Raw genomic sequence first — 15,094 nt, forward strand, 5'->3', positions numbered from 1 at the left:
GTCACATCCTAAGTGCTGCAGATCTACAGTGGGGGGAGTTTCCTCCAAATGCCTCAAAATTCCCCCCTACACAGTATAAAATGCTGCAAGTTCATGGTAAGAAAAGCAGCAAATTAGTTAAGTTCAAATGGGCAAGGACTGGAGTCCAAGGAACTCCGTAAATATCTTGTAAACACCTTTTTGGTAGTGCTTGAAATTTATGCTGCTGTTAAGCCCATTGCTGAGCAAAGACTGATTAGCTGGTGGGAAAGAAGAAAAGCAAATTGCTATGTTAATCATGGAAAATAAAGGCTGAAAAAATAAACTTTTGGGGTTTCCTTAAGCCATGACCAACACGGGTCCCTGGAGCAGAGACCCAGACTGCCATGGGCTCAGGGTACTCAAAGTCTGAGAAAAAAGCAAGCTTTTTCAGTGACATCGTACCAAAGAATCCAATTAATCGTCAGTGTTGTGAGACCAGTGTGAATACAAATACGTTGTCCTAGGGGCTTGTTAAACAGTATAAGGAGCTTCAGAGAATACTGCTTTCAAACATGCAATCCTGTCTTACTCCCAATATTGCAGACAGCCAGAGCATGTTGCAGGCCAAGGAACTAAGGCCCCTTGTGCTAAAGGAGCCCAAGGTGGTTGCAGAGCTCTCATCCACACAACCTATCTTATCGCATCCTACTTGCTCACTAGGGCTAATCAAAAAAATAAAGCTTTCGCAATGAAGCAGGATAGAAAATCTCAGTTTTATTGTTGTTGCTTTTCTTTTTTTTCATTTTTAAGGCGTGGGAGGGAGATGCTTTGTGCAACAAAATAATTACTGTAGCCTGCAAAAAAATTTTTTTTTTCTTTGAAGGTAGGTTTAATAAAAAGCACAAAGGATTGGTCAAAGGCACCAGCGGGGCCTGGGTACCAATCAGGAGCCACTGTGGGCTCATTAGCGAATGCTGGAGTCGCCCACATCATGCCTCCTCCGTGCAGCTAGGCAACCATTAAGCAAAGCAGGCGGCTTCTGCTAGAGTCTGAGCTGCTGACACCTTTCCAAGCGCTGCCTTGAATTCGTCTAAAGACTTCAGCTGACACCAACTCCTGGATTTCATTCCATTTGCTTCATATTATCCCCCAAAATGAAGGTTTTAGCTATTTTAGTTGCCTTTATTTTTAAGGCAGGTCTCAAGCGTTGCTTGTCAGTCCAACCAACCCTCAATTCAGGATCAGGGCAGGGTCCCTATGGGGGTGAGGGTGGGTCCTCTACCCGCACCACTGAGACCCAGTGAAAGATGCATTTGCAGACCACTAGGTAAGAAGCCATCCTATTTCATACACCAAATGTACTGCCTAATGTTAATTATCTTCATTTCTGATAGCAGTCCTCCATCTTCTAGACATACAGATGCTAGCCACCCTGCCTGAAATGGGCATCAGGAACGACCCTTTTCAATAGATTAAAGTGATTATTCCCCCCTTGCAGCAGGAGGGGAATGAGAGTAACAGACAGAAAGCCGGAATAGATGCGCACTCATCTTTCAGAGCAAGGAGTCGAAATGCCCTGGGGGACAATGGGAAGTGGAGTCATTAATATTATGCACAGATACAATCCTGATATACACAGATCTAGAAACCCATGCCAAGGCTGAAACAGGAGAGACGCCTGAGAACCCACTGTGGAACTACTCCAGTCTTGCTTTCTCCTATAGAGCATCCAGGCAGGTCTTAACCTGGGGAAAGCCTTTCCCTGCAGGCACCCACCACACCAATGATGGGGCCTCCTAGGGATGGAGGAGATCTTTTCTGGGAAGGAAACTTCTGGAGTTTTCCTTTCAGTCAGCTTTTCCACTTTGCTTCTTCAACAGTCCTTAGTGCTTGTTTTTCTTCACTGTTTATACCTCCAGCTCTCAAAGCTAATATATGCTTAGCACCTGCAGAAGCTAATCTAGCAATCCCTTCTTGTGCGGCTCAAATTGTCCCCCAGGGGCAAGTGACAGAAATTCTGGGAACTCGGACAATTAAATAATGAAAGAAGGAAGGGCTGGAGAATTGTGGTGGGTTTTGTTTTGTTGTTGTTGTTGTTGTTTTTGTGGGGTTTTTTTGTAATGAATTAAATCCCCCCTTCCCACACACCCAGGGACAGAGATCTCTGTGAAGTGATTATCAGTATTTTCTCCTGATAGACTCAAATGGGATGGCAGAGAAGCCCTATGAAATAGCACAGGCACATTGGACCAAGCAGCAGGGCACAAAGTCCCATATCCAAGCACAGGACTTTCCTGTGGAGTGATCTGAACTCAGGGAGTAGGATCCCTGCTCACCACCAATGGCAGAGCCTGGTGTCACGGCTGAGTCACTCCCAGAGCACAGAAGTCAGCCCAGGAGCCCCAGGCAAAAACAAAGGGAGAATTTCATGTTTTACTACTGCAGCAATCAACACAAAGGCTAAAGTTTACACTAGGCAAAAGGTGCTAACCAGGAGAGGAGCCAAGCAGAGTTATTTCCCCAACTTGACAGGAAAACATCTAAACTCAGGTTAAAATCCATAGTTAAGGTCTGCAAAACCAGAAGGCAGCTCTCCTCCGCACCCAGGGCCATCAGGCAGCCCATCCCATGGGCCAGTTCTCATAGCCCATGCGCAGAGCCTCCCCAGAGCAGGAGCACCCTGTCACGGGGACCAGGCCAGGCAGCTCGAGCACAGCGTGTGCCAAGTGGACTTAGGCACAGTCCCTGCCCTCTCAGCCAAACCGGAGGCCAGCCTCCAACAGCCAGGACGGCACAAGTTAACCCTGCAAATGCTCCGGCTTGAATTTTCACTCATCTGAGTAAACTGCTGAAAACAAGAAAGCTCTGCCAGCTCTATCACAGCTCAACATCTCTGCTGCGTAGCTGTTTTGGCTACCAAGAAGACTGAGCCTGCGCAGCAGGGCCAAGCGCACAGCAGAGCACCAGCCTTTGCTCTCATGCAGCACACAGGGAGATCTGTATCATGCCCCATCAGCCAGGAGCAAGGGGCTCCAGTGGTCACTCCAAGACAGAGAAGAATCACAAGGAGCAGAAGAAGCCAGAGAAGCCTCTTATAAATGACAGCCATCACTGATGATGGTTCTTCCCCAGGGAATCTTCAGCTACATCAGACAGGACATCAATCTCTTTGAGGCCTGAGAAAGATGAGCTCCGAGTAGAAGCACTAGCAGCATGGTCTTGCCTGGAAGAGGTGTAGGACATATGTGACAGCTATGCATCTACACAGGCATGGCCAGTGCCCTGAGATTATAAGATTTATCCCCCTCCTGGTTAACATGAAAAGACATTCAGAGACCATGAAAATGCCGTAGCTGGTTGGCTCCACAGTCACTCAAGTGAAGGCCGTGCTGTGATGGTTGCCTTCCAGGAGAGATGTAACAAGCCGGCATTGCCTAGATAAGGCACTTTACACATCTCATCTGCCAACCAAACAACAACCACCACCACCACCAAACAAACAAACAAAAAAGCTGAGAAGCAAAGTCCTCCCTTCCAATACGTCACCCAAAGCAAGTCCCTCACCACCTGCCAGTGCCACATGCTCCACGCAGGAGAGATGACCCTGAGGCCAACACAAGAAAATTGGCTGGAGACAGCCTTGAAGTGTGGGCTCCTGGGTGGGCTTGCCTGAAGCACTTGCATTCATTTGGCCTCCCATTAATGCCTTTCCTCAGGCTGCCCCAGGTCTGGGATGTCCATCCCAGGCACCAAGATGTCCATCCCAGGCACCAAGATGGTCGCGTACCCTCCCGGGATCTCCATCGCCAATACAGCCACAGGCGCTTCAGGACTTTCTGCTGGAAGTTTCCAGACATGAACACCCCTACAGCCCAGCTCATCCTCTGGCAGGGCTATCTTGAGACAACCGTTTAGGCAGTCACACGGGCAACAGCAAAGGATTGGATTCAACTGCATAAAAAGCAAGGCTGCAGTGCCAGCGACATCTCCTACCGGGCTGAACGTTCCCGTTACCTCGGCAACGCCGATAACGGTACTTCATTACTTGCAGCCAAGTGGTCTTGTGCAGAAGCAGCCACGGTGAATCCGCGATGGGATTGCAAAAGCCTTTTCCTTTCTTTTGTCCTCCTGCCTTTTTCATTTGACATTTATGATTCCAATATAAACCTGCAGTTAGGAAAAAGGCTTGTCACATCTCTGCTCTGCGGAGCACATAACATTCACACTTGCTCCTACAAACGGGGGCTGAAGAGATTTCCCAGTCGCTGCCTGGGATTTGAACGGAAGAAAGAGGGTCTACAAAGCACATGGAGCTAGGAACGCTGTCTCGGATACGTAGGAACACAGCATCAGTTCCCTCAAACAGCCTTTGAGCCATGACAAGCACATGGTCCTGCACACAACACGGTGTTTGCAAGAGATCCAACCGTCTGCTCCTACCTCATTCCCTGTCCATGAAGACCCTTTCCTGTTCCAATTACTCCTCACCACAGCACAGAGCTCCTTCCAGGTCCTTGCCAAATGTTTTTCCCCATTGCCATACACAGGTGTCCTGCCTTATTTGCAGGTGAGCAAAGATATGAAACAAAACCCGAGTTCCAAGGAAGGACATGGTTCAACAAGAGACCTGTCCCTTTCTAGGAGTCCTCAAGCAACACAGTAGAGAAAGCAACAGCTAAGCTGAGGATCCTATCTTGTAGCAGGCCAGGAAGCAACCATATGTGGAATCAGAAAAAGCACTGACCTTTTGCAATGGGCACATCCCATGGGGCTGGCACTGGGGAGACGATGAGAATCAGGCCAAAGTCACCACTCGCAGCCCGGGCACCCTGGCATGGCTTGTCAGCAGGACGCAGCTGAGCCCAGCATAGAGCAACAAGCACGGCAGCACCCCCAGCAAGGCCCCTCCAAAGCCTGCTGGCCTCACACGGAGGAGCTTTTAGCAGCTGCCTCTTTTATCTGCCAAGGTTGGGAAATGGCCCAAGCACTCCACTCTTTGGCAACAGGGACAAAGGCAAAAAAGGAAAATCAACCCAAATCTGGCCAAACAAAAGGAGAGAGGAGAAAGGGCCGCATGAGGAGCTGGGCTGGAGAAAGTCCAGAGAATTGCTACCATCAGCACTTGCCTAATGTAAGGTCTGTTGTAAGACCTTGCCCCAGAGTATCCCCTTAGGCCAAGGCGGTCTCTTGCCCCTGGCTCAGACTCACCATTCACCCCTATGGGCAAGTCCTGAGGATCTGCATCCCAGCCTACACCTGTTCCAAACTTGTCTACAGCACTGCATCCCTTGAGAGCTGCTGAAACTCTAGTTCCAGATGGCAAATACTGCTCCAGAGGGACCCGAGGATGAACAGGTCTTCGTTTCGGCAGCTGGCCAGGGCAGGGGCCTGTCCCAATCCTTCACACCTTTGGCCAAAATCTGTGCCCGAGATGGTGCATTGCTCTTGGCTATACCAAGATCCTCCAAACATCTCAGAGGCGAGCACAGGGCCCTGGGCACCGCAGAGCATCACCTTCCAAGGAACACAGCAGCTTCTGCCCTGCGAACAGACAGCACCAAAAGCACTGCCAAAGGTGGGGCAAGATTACAGCCCCAGCAGTGACCTCAGGCAGCCAAGCCTACAGCAGCCAGCCAGAGAGGGACGTGCATTCCAGCCCATCCCAGCCTTAACAGGACTGTGGTAAGCCTGGCTACTAGCCAACATGATACAGAAGGGGTTAGAAGTACCAGTCAAAGCAAGCAGCATATCTGGCCACAAGCCATCCTCTGCCAAGCTCAGTTGGAGAGAGCTGGCAGAGCTGTCACAAACCTTCAGGGCGTGCATTGCCACATAGCACAAGGCAGTTTGCTCGGATGAGGCCAAAGCCAGATCTCATAGAGCGAGCTCCGTTGATCCAGGCACATGCTACAGCAGCATGAGCCCCAGGTCGACAGGGAAGCGCCCCAGCAGCTCTCATGTGGCTGTGGGGAGCCGGCAGTGCACTGGGCCCCACACCTGGTCCAGGCAGGGCTGCCACCTCTGAGCAAACATCTGTGATGCCACCAGCTCATGCAGAAGGAGCAGGGCTGCTCCCTGGGCTTCCCTAAGGCCATCCCAAGGGAAGGGGGCTGGCAGTGCTCCCTGTGCCAGCCAGCTCCAAGTCAAGCTCCCATTGCTGCATGAGGAAGTGGGATAACAGCAGGGAGGCAAGAGCTGCTTTATCTTCTCAAGTGATCTGTAAAACAGAGTGAGGCTGTGAAAGATCAGTGTGATGTTCTGGGCCAGTTTTCTGGTAAGGAGCTAATCCTGCCTGAGGCACTGAGAGCAATCTCAGCAGCTACACTGTGGCCATCCGTGCTTCACTGCCATTAGAAACTGATGCAAGCAGAATTACCAGGGCTGAACTTTGTCAGTGCCATGTGTTAGCAGTGCTGGGACCTCTGCTTTGGGGATGTCCCTTGTGTTCTTGGTAGTCTGGGTGCAGAGCTAGCTTGGCCTGGCTGGTCCCCATGTCCCATCTCATGGGCCTTGGTGCTCTCACTTCCCTCTTGCTCTGTGGGTCAAAGAGGGAAGGCACCACAGTGGAGACCAGTAGCAGCACACAGTAAATGTCCCATGAACAAGACAGAAAGTGCCTGACGCAAAAGCCTCAGTTCTAGCAGAGCAAATTGAAACAAAGCCTGTTACAGTATACCTGACCACTTTAAAAGAGCAAAACTGGTGCATTAAAAAGGAAAAGAAAAACTTTCAATTCAACCCACAGAAGATATGTAACATGACAGCAGAGAGTGTGGCTGACATTGAGGAGCACCAGACAAGCAAGGAGTGCTGCAAATTGTCTGGACCATGCACCATCACAGAACGCTCTGCCTCTGGCTGGTGCCTGCAGAGAGCAGGTCCTCTGCCCATTTCCAAGTCACCTGCTGCCCCTGTGGCAACTGGAGAATTGATCGCATGAAAAAGCACAGGGAAGTATCTACCTTTGGGTGAGCTGTCTTGCACTGCGATGTAGCAGCCAATGGAGATCGGATGCCTTACGTGCAAGACGGACCTAGGACAATGCGCCCTAGAAGCTACAAGTCCAACCTATAAGCAGAGTGGTGGAAGGGGAACAGTGAGCAAACTACAGGTAAAAGAATACATACAGCCAGAGTAGCCAATAAAGGGAGCCTAGCTGAGAAACGTATTCAACACAGCCTTCTGCCATCTTTTCTTGCATTTTCACAGAAGTCCCAAGCTCTTGGGCTGTCCAGAAAATGCTGGATAAATGCTGAATAAAAAGTACCATTTCTTTCAAGGTTGAAAATCACATCTTATGCACCACTTCCTAGGAGAATGACCATCTCCACGGAGTAAACTATACCATGGAAACTTAGCCCTTTCCCTTCTCTTCTGTTTGCCAATATGCAATAGCAAGCCCTATGTGACATTCACAAGATAGGCTACTATATCTGCTGTGAGGGAGTCTCAGAACAAACCAGAGAGATAAGAGGCTCATCCACAGAATAATAAAAATGCTAAGACAGGAGTATCACCAGTCCTTCCAGGAGCACTGGGATACTTCCTTCAGCACAAAGTAGTAGCTGGCCTAGGCTACCTGTGCTACACCAGTGACACGGGACAGGGAGACTCTCTACTTGCCCTACCTGGAGTTCATGCCCTTGGGCTCTGTGCTAGCACCTGATGCTACAATGCTTGGCAAGTCTTCCCAGAGTTGCCTCAAGCAGACAGTGCCAAATTAGTTCTGCTGCAATGTGCATGTGTTTTCTCCAAGTCGCTCGTGTGCCTGAGCCTAGAGCAGGGAAGTGTTTTTACTGAGACATCAGCAGAAAAGAGAAAGAAGAAAACAAAAACACCTGGAACTGGGCCATCAACCTCCTGCTGCACTTGGAAACACTGCGGTCATCAGCAAAAGCAACGGGATCATCGGATACCAAGGCCAATGCCCAGCTCTGCAGTCATTGCAAGGCTCCCTAGCATCATTAGGTGCAGCACCAAGCAGAGAGGAGAGGCAGAGGTGGCTTCTTTGTGCTTGTCATCTGTCCCCCTGCCACACTCCTCACCCAGGGCACTCAGCCCCCTCAGCAGACCCTCCTTCACCTCACCCCAGCGAGGGGCAGCCCTGCCGTTTACCCAGCCTTACAGAGCAAAAAGACAGTGAGATCCCAGGCGCTGCCTGGGATAACGCTCCCGCTGCCCAGAAGCATCACTGCTGAGACCCACATGTGCTACCCCTGGAAAAGCCAGTGGCTTCCTGAGCTGCAGGAGGGCCAGGGACAGCCCAGGGATCAGCGGAGGCAAGGAAGGGCTGCTCTCCCGGCAGCAGCTTCTCTCCTTTGGAGACTGCTTATGGCTGGCAAGTGCTCTGGGGACTGGCAAAGCCACCCGTCTTCACCCCTTAACAGGCATGACCGGGCGCCCACCAGGAAATCTCTTCCACTTCTGCAGGGCAATAAGATGGGAAACGCAGCCCCATCACCACATTCTTCCACCTCCTGGGTACCAAAGGCTTACACAGATGAGCACCTTTCAGATGTTCTCTTCATCAGGCAAAAGAGATGATCACAGCTTCTCCTCCTTCGATCTGATTTTTACTATCCTTCCCCTTAGGACAGCTTCCTCATGGCCCTCCCAAAGCACAGCCCTGCTCCGATATGCAGTGAGACAGGGAAGAGGAGACTGCAGGGCTCTGCACGATTTGTTAAGCAGAACCATAAATATGTAGGAAAAGAAGGGATCCCATGCAGAATAGGTGCAGGATGTTCAGGAAAGGGAACTTGTCTCCAAAGAGATGGAGGAAAAAAGGGTACTCGGACCTAGGGATGGGGAGCCAGCTTTGCAGGGCAACCCCAACAGTCCTTGACGTACATAGCCCTGGGGAGAAACGTGCTCCCAGCACAGCACGATGGAGCATCCCAGCATGTGGAGCATCCCCTCCTGCAGCAGCACACAGGGATGCAGGGGCACACGTGAGTCAGCCTTGGAGTTGGGACTACACATCTGCCTCCCCTCATTCCAACGTTGTCCTTCTAGCACCCAAATCCTACAAAAAAAAAGGACCAGGCAAGAAATGCTGCCCTTTTCCTTTCTCTTGATATTTTCTGTCAAGCCCTCCTCCTCCTTTCTTAGAGCTGCTGCAGCCAGAATGCACCCCTGGACGTGGCAGAGCTGCAGACCAGGCTGGCACTTGGACCTGCAAAGAGCCTCGCTCAAGGGACGCTCTCTTTAGAAGGACTGGCTAAGAAACTGCTCATAAAAATTAACAAGCTGCCCCGTCAGAGTCTGAAATATCCCTAGCCCTGGGAGCACATCTGCAGCAGCCCATTTATAACTCTCTTCAAAGCCCCGGCTCCTCCGCCTGCATCCGGAGCTCAGCCTGCCCCGGCTGCCAGCCCTGCAGCGACCCGAGCCCTGTGCAGAGGGAAGGCAGAGCTCAGCGCCGGCGTGAGGAGCAGGAAGCAGCACACTCAGCAGGCCCCACTTGGTGCACAGCACCGCAGCACGCTACATGCACAGCACTATATACATGTATATGCTATATACAATGCACTTTGGTTGTGCTGGACAGTGATGCACTTCGGTATCTAGTCAAGAGCCCACATAGGACAGTGGGGTGCAGCAAGACACCCAGAAGAGCTATAAGAAAGGACTGAGGAGCCTTTGGAGAGCTGCAAAACATCATCTGATACAGCACACACTGCCCAAAGGCTGGAGTTTAATGCCCATCCTCTAAGGGGACAGAGGGTACCATGGGCTGGGAATGAGCACTCTGAGGTGTTCGGTCTCACACGGGCACCATGCATCACCTGGGATGTTGCAGATCATCAGAAAGCAGCAGGCAGCAGCAGCAGCCACATCCAGCATGTCTTCAGCAAAATGTCCTCAATCCACAATGGACGTCCCCATTTTACAGACCATGGTCCCTTACTCTCATTCTGGAGCTATCAACCAAGGTAGTCCTGCTGCTTTGCTCAGGTCTCTCCCAAGGTCAGCTTGCAGGTTAGAGACTGAGAGCAGAACCTAGATCCGTTCCTCACAGGTGATGCTCCATCCCTGCAGCACGTTGCCCACAAGATGCACTGGGGAAAGCTCACAACGTAGCACACAGGAACTGCACAAGGGTCTTTGCACAGGACAAATTCACTGCACACCAACGTACTGGAGCAGAGTGAAGCCACCTAGCCAGTGACGCACCCAAGAGCTCAGAGGACCCAGGCCAAGAGGCTATAGATGCTTTCAGGCTCTGCATCAATTTAAATTTGCATCTCAAATCTATTGCTTTCCTTTCGTGTCTTATGAGCGGCCAGGCGATATCAGCTTTCCTGGACTGTCTTAGGTCAACCTTTCCCAGCCCGTTCTGCAGCTGTGGAACTTACACCCAAAACTCAAATTGCCAATGCACAAAACGCAATGTTGCATTTTGCTGGTTGGCAAATACCCCGCACTCACCAAAATTCCTTGCACAAAACGAAACAAAACAAAAACAACAGTGAGACTTAGCATGAAGTGCAATGTCCCAAGAACAGCTTTGTCAGCATGCAAAGATGCAGACAGCTGGTAGGAACCTTTCTGTTGGCAAAGGGGCTGTTGTTGAACTCTTAACTCAGTACAAAAACTCTCAACACACACAAACACACGCACACACACAACACACGCAGCCCGATCCCAGCGTCTTGCACTTCAGCAGTTAGAAGGCCAGATTTATGGGCTTCACAGGGAGTCGCAGGTAAAGAACATTTTACCACACAAGCCTCTCATATTGCAATGCTACTTCTAATCTCTGGCAGCAGTCAGTGCAGCCATTCTGCACTACCAAAAAAAATATAAATATATATTTATATCACTCAGCCTCACAATGGATCAGGAAAGGAGAGGAAAGGGTTTCAGTATAAACTCACCCTGCTTCCAGGGGCTGCTCTCAGTCCTCTGTTCAGGCACAATTCAGAATCTGCAAAGAAGAGGTCAGATGTGGTTACCAGAAAGACAAATAAATAAATAAAATAAAAACCCTCCAAGGAATGATCACACAGAAGGACGTTAGCCAGGCATTTCATCACAAGATGGTGCCCTCACTGCTCAAACACCGCATTTAGATTCCAGAGAAATTTGCTTGCTAGAGAATTTAAGCTACAGATTACTTTATATGCAGCTTTGCTCTCCGAGAGCATGATGTGAAAACAGCACGTTCTAAATAAGCAGCCCTGATGGCTGCGTGCATTCAGAGCCAGCTCTGCTTATTTGAGTGATAAAAGCAAATATTTACTACGGGCGGTGCTGCAGGAGCTCCACAGGCGAAACGGATACCTCCCTGGCTCGCGCAGCCCGTTGCTGCCCAAGTTCTAATTTCAGGGCCATCTGTGCAGTGCCTTTGTCTCCCGGCCCCGCGCTTCACCTGCGCGACCCCTCCGAAAACGATAGCCCAGGCCAGTGTCGCCGAGGGCAACATCTGGTCTGCAGGATTTTTATGCTGGGTAATGATGCATGAGCCGCAAGGAACCAGCCTGCCTTGCCCAGCCACAAAGAGACGGGCGGCTTCGCTGGTAAAATGAGCAGCTTTAATAGGAAACTAAATGAATTCTGCAACAGCAGTGTCAGAGCCAACTTTTTAGATTACAACTACACCAAACGGGGCAGGGGCTGAGGGGGAAAGGACATTCTCTCGGGCCTAAGGAATTACTGAAGCCCAATATGCATTTTGGTTAAAGGAAAGAAGAAATATCCTACAGAGCAGCTAGGAGGATAGGTCCTGCTTTAACAAGGGTTAATTCTCACATGCACCTTCAATGTGCCTGCAGGCAAAGTTTGTGGCTGCATCCACGGGTGAGCGCAAATGCAAAGCAGGCAGGACATTCTGCCATGCAAAGTACTAAAATGTCCACTAAAAGCCCCTCTGAGCACCCAGCCTCCAGGTCCTACGCCTCGCTCGCCACATCTCACAGTGAGTCAGTGAAATCGTTTCTCTCCACCATTTCTCTCATCAGCTGCACTTAGCACAACACAGCTTGCCCTGCAGGGAGGTGCTAAAAGCAGGCTTTGGCTCCTCGGGAATGACACAGATCCACAGCAGCTTGCTCCAGAATTTGCTCAGTGCACAAAAGTTGCTTCTGGGACCAGAGTCCCCAGGCAGTACAGCAACATTGGGTGTCTTCTCATGTTATTTCCTCAAGCCTTAGGACACCAGCAGCCCAGCAGCTGGGCCAGCTACTGCATTTGACTGGGGACCTCGCGAATGATGCCAGGATCCTCTGCTCTCCTGTCCAGCAGAAAGCTGACAGATTAAGGCCAGGAGGGGAGAACTTGCAGGGAAATAAATTCACCTTTGAGTATGGAGAAATTTCATCCCTGAATGATCTGCATGAGAGCTACAGCTGGAAGAGGATCCTGCTGTGCCATGCTCTTTGCCCAGCTGTCTGCCACTCTCCCACCAGGAAAAGTGCAAGCTGAGTATGGTCAGAGAGCTTCGGCAAGAACCTCGGTACTTGCTGGAGTTGGGAAACTCTCCAGTGTATCCATACCCACTGGGGATGGATTCTTTTGTAGCCACTTTGTAGACCGGTTTTACTTGCTTTGCTGTCTAGCTGTATTCTGGAGCAGGGCTGGGAGACACCACGAGGCATCCCTGGAGCCAAGACCTGGGTATCTAGACAAGTCTGGGGAGTCAGGGATCTCGGCAAGCTGCGCTGGGCCGCAGGCTCGCTCCAAGCGTTGAGCAACACCCAGGCCACATGTCCCAACCAAGCACACCTCCCTCTCTGCTTTTTTGTGTCCAGATGAATCACAGAATAGGTGAGGTAAGAAGGCACCTCAGGAGATCATCTGGGTCAGCCACGTCACCCTTGCTCTGCTAGGGCAGATCAACCAGGAGCGTCCAGCTGGGTTTGTGTGGAGACCCTGCAGTTCCTGTGGGCAGCCTGCTCCAGCCCACAGCCACGCGGGAGGTGGAGACACTTGTGGCCAGTCACAGGGTAAATCCAAAGGCCACAGTTTTACCCAGACTGATCCCGCACGGGCTGCTCCCGCAGCTCCACGTCTCCGCCTGCTCACACCGCTGAGGCCAGCTCAGAGCCCACGTGCCTTTGCACTAGAGCCCTACATGGGCTTCGATCTGAGGGCTCCAGCTATTCTTTCAAATCCAAAAAGAGCATTTGCCCCAGCACTCTCACAAGAACACGGCTAAGCTCAGAGCGTGTTCCCCGCCCCGTGTGCGGCAGTGCAGGGGTGCAGGCAGAGCCTGGCATCAGCAGCGTGAGGCTACTCCCACATGCTGCTACATGCGTGCCAAAACATCACTGATCCCAGCTCCCCCTGGGGTCCTCTCCTTCCCCAGCATCTGCCTCTTTTCACACAAACGCAGCTGCCCAGAGGCTAATGAGCCCAACTACAGCCCCAAGAGAAGGCTCCACGAGGAGAAGAGCTCAGCCCTTTCCCAGCAGGAAGGACGCACAGATGCTCCAACAAGTCAAGGTGATGTGCAGGAGCAGACTCAAACACCAACAAATCCTGCTCTCACCAAGACAAGGTTGCACAAATCCAAAGAGATCCGTTCCCTCCATGCGTGCAGCACGGAAACAAGCTTCCCTGGCCCTGCGACTGTTCCACCAAGCTCCATGACTTTTGTGGATAGGCAAAAGTCAGAAAGCAAATGCACAGCCAGCTGTGAGAGCAGCAGGCATTTGTTGAGACCCGACAAAGAGGGGATCATCTTGGCAGACCCAGGTTCCAGGCACTGCCAAGGCTGCGTCATGTCCATCCTTTGCAGGAGCACTGAGAACGCAGTCCCTGAAGGTAGGGTGGTGGCACCAAACCTTCCCAGCCCGCCTGCTCTACAGTGCTGGTATCTACATGTGCCAAACAATGCCACTGCACTCGCAATCAGATCCTTCCTTCCTGTCTTCTGCTGGAGGCAGCAGAAAAGTTTTACCAAAGCTGGCTCCATTTCAACAGTCTCTGAGCAGAGAAACCCTCTGACATCAGAGCTGAGGCATCAATTAATACCTTATTGCCGAAGTATTCTGAGGATATGGACACCTGGGAGCAAGACTTCCCCAGCCTTGAAAGTCTTCCTTGCAAACAAGCAGCCCCCCATCACACTCCAGCCAGCAAAAAATCTGTGCTGGACTGCATCAAGATCTCCTGCTGTGCATCTCCCCCACGTTTGGGTGGACACGTTCTCAGCCAAGACGATTGCTCTGGGCTTGAAAACATCCCACTATGGAGTCACAACTCCACAGCAAACAGCCAACTCAACCCTGCAAAGGGCAAGCATGTGTGTTGGCTGTGAACGCACTCGCTGGGCTATCTGACTGCATCCAAGAGGCTCAAGCAACCGGACAACTGGGCAGATCCTGGCCAGCAATGTTGGGAGGCTCAGCCATTCGCTGGACTGAGGAGGATGCTGTAGCTTGAGTCCAGCTTACTGAAATCTAGGCCAACACATTGCAAAAACGCGGATCGATTTAACAAAGGGCAAGGAAGGGGACGGGGGTTCACAGCGTCCCCGTGCCTGTTCGCCAGAGCAGAAACATGAACGCACAGAGCGCGGCAGCCCCGGGGCAGCTTGGCGAGCATTAGGCTGGGCTAGGGAGCCGTCCAGCTGTGCTCAGCCCCACGCCACGCTGCGGTCACGTCAGCTCTGCTGAGCTGAGCAGGAGCAGCCCAGCACTGGAGACCACCATGGACACAACAGCACCTGGCCCTGGGGGCAACCTGGAAAGCTGCAAGCCCACGACAGCCTGCTGCAACCAACAGCAGACACACACAGGAGGCAGCTCCGAGGTCCAAGAGCTCTTGCAACAGCACAAGAGGAGCCATGGTGGAAGATGCCTCATCCCAGCAAAAACACAGCATGGGCAACTGCATTTTCTGCACCTGTAATTCCTTCGGTCTTTCCAATTATGCCTGCCACAAAGCACACGAAACATGGACATAGCCATCCTATGGCTAGCTGCATTTTCCTACAAGACCACCCGGAAAACAGCTGAAACGTATTTACACACAACACCAAGGTCACCAGCAGGGATGTGCTCATGCCAGACTATCAGATGGCTCATTTTGGTGCTCGGGATAAAAGCCTCAATGAATCTGCAGAGGGAACCTGCAAACACATGTACGCCCAGAGTAGCATCAGAGCCCAAATAGTGTTCTGTGCTCT

The 15,094-nt window shown here is 51.4% G+C and overlaps 1 protein-coding gene across 1 annotated transcript in view; it reads right to left on the reverse strand.

Annotated features, from left to right (window-relative positions):
• EPB41L1 (erythrocyte membrane protein band 4.1 like 1) overlaps positions 1-10,891 on the reverse strand; it is a 69,269-nt gene extending 58,378 nt beyond the window's left edge. The window contains exon 1 of the mRNA XM_088536043.1: positions 10,842-10,891. The gene's annotated coding sequence lies outside the window, so the exon portion shown is untranslated. The remainder of the gene's footprint in view (positions 1-10,841) is intronic.
• Positions 10,892-15,094: the final 4,203 nt, after the last annotated feature.

The sequence above is a fragment of the Tinamus guttatus genome, unplaced genomic scaffold (genome assembly GCF_059628265.1).
Source record: "Tinamus guttatus ecotype Peru unplaced genomic scaffold, ASM5962826v1 Tinamus_guttatus_pri_ptg000650l, whole genome shotgun sequence".
Lineage (NCBI taxonomy): Eukaryota > Metazoa > Chordata > Aves > Tinamiformes > Tinamidae > Tinamus > Tinamus guttatus.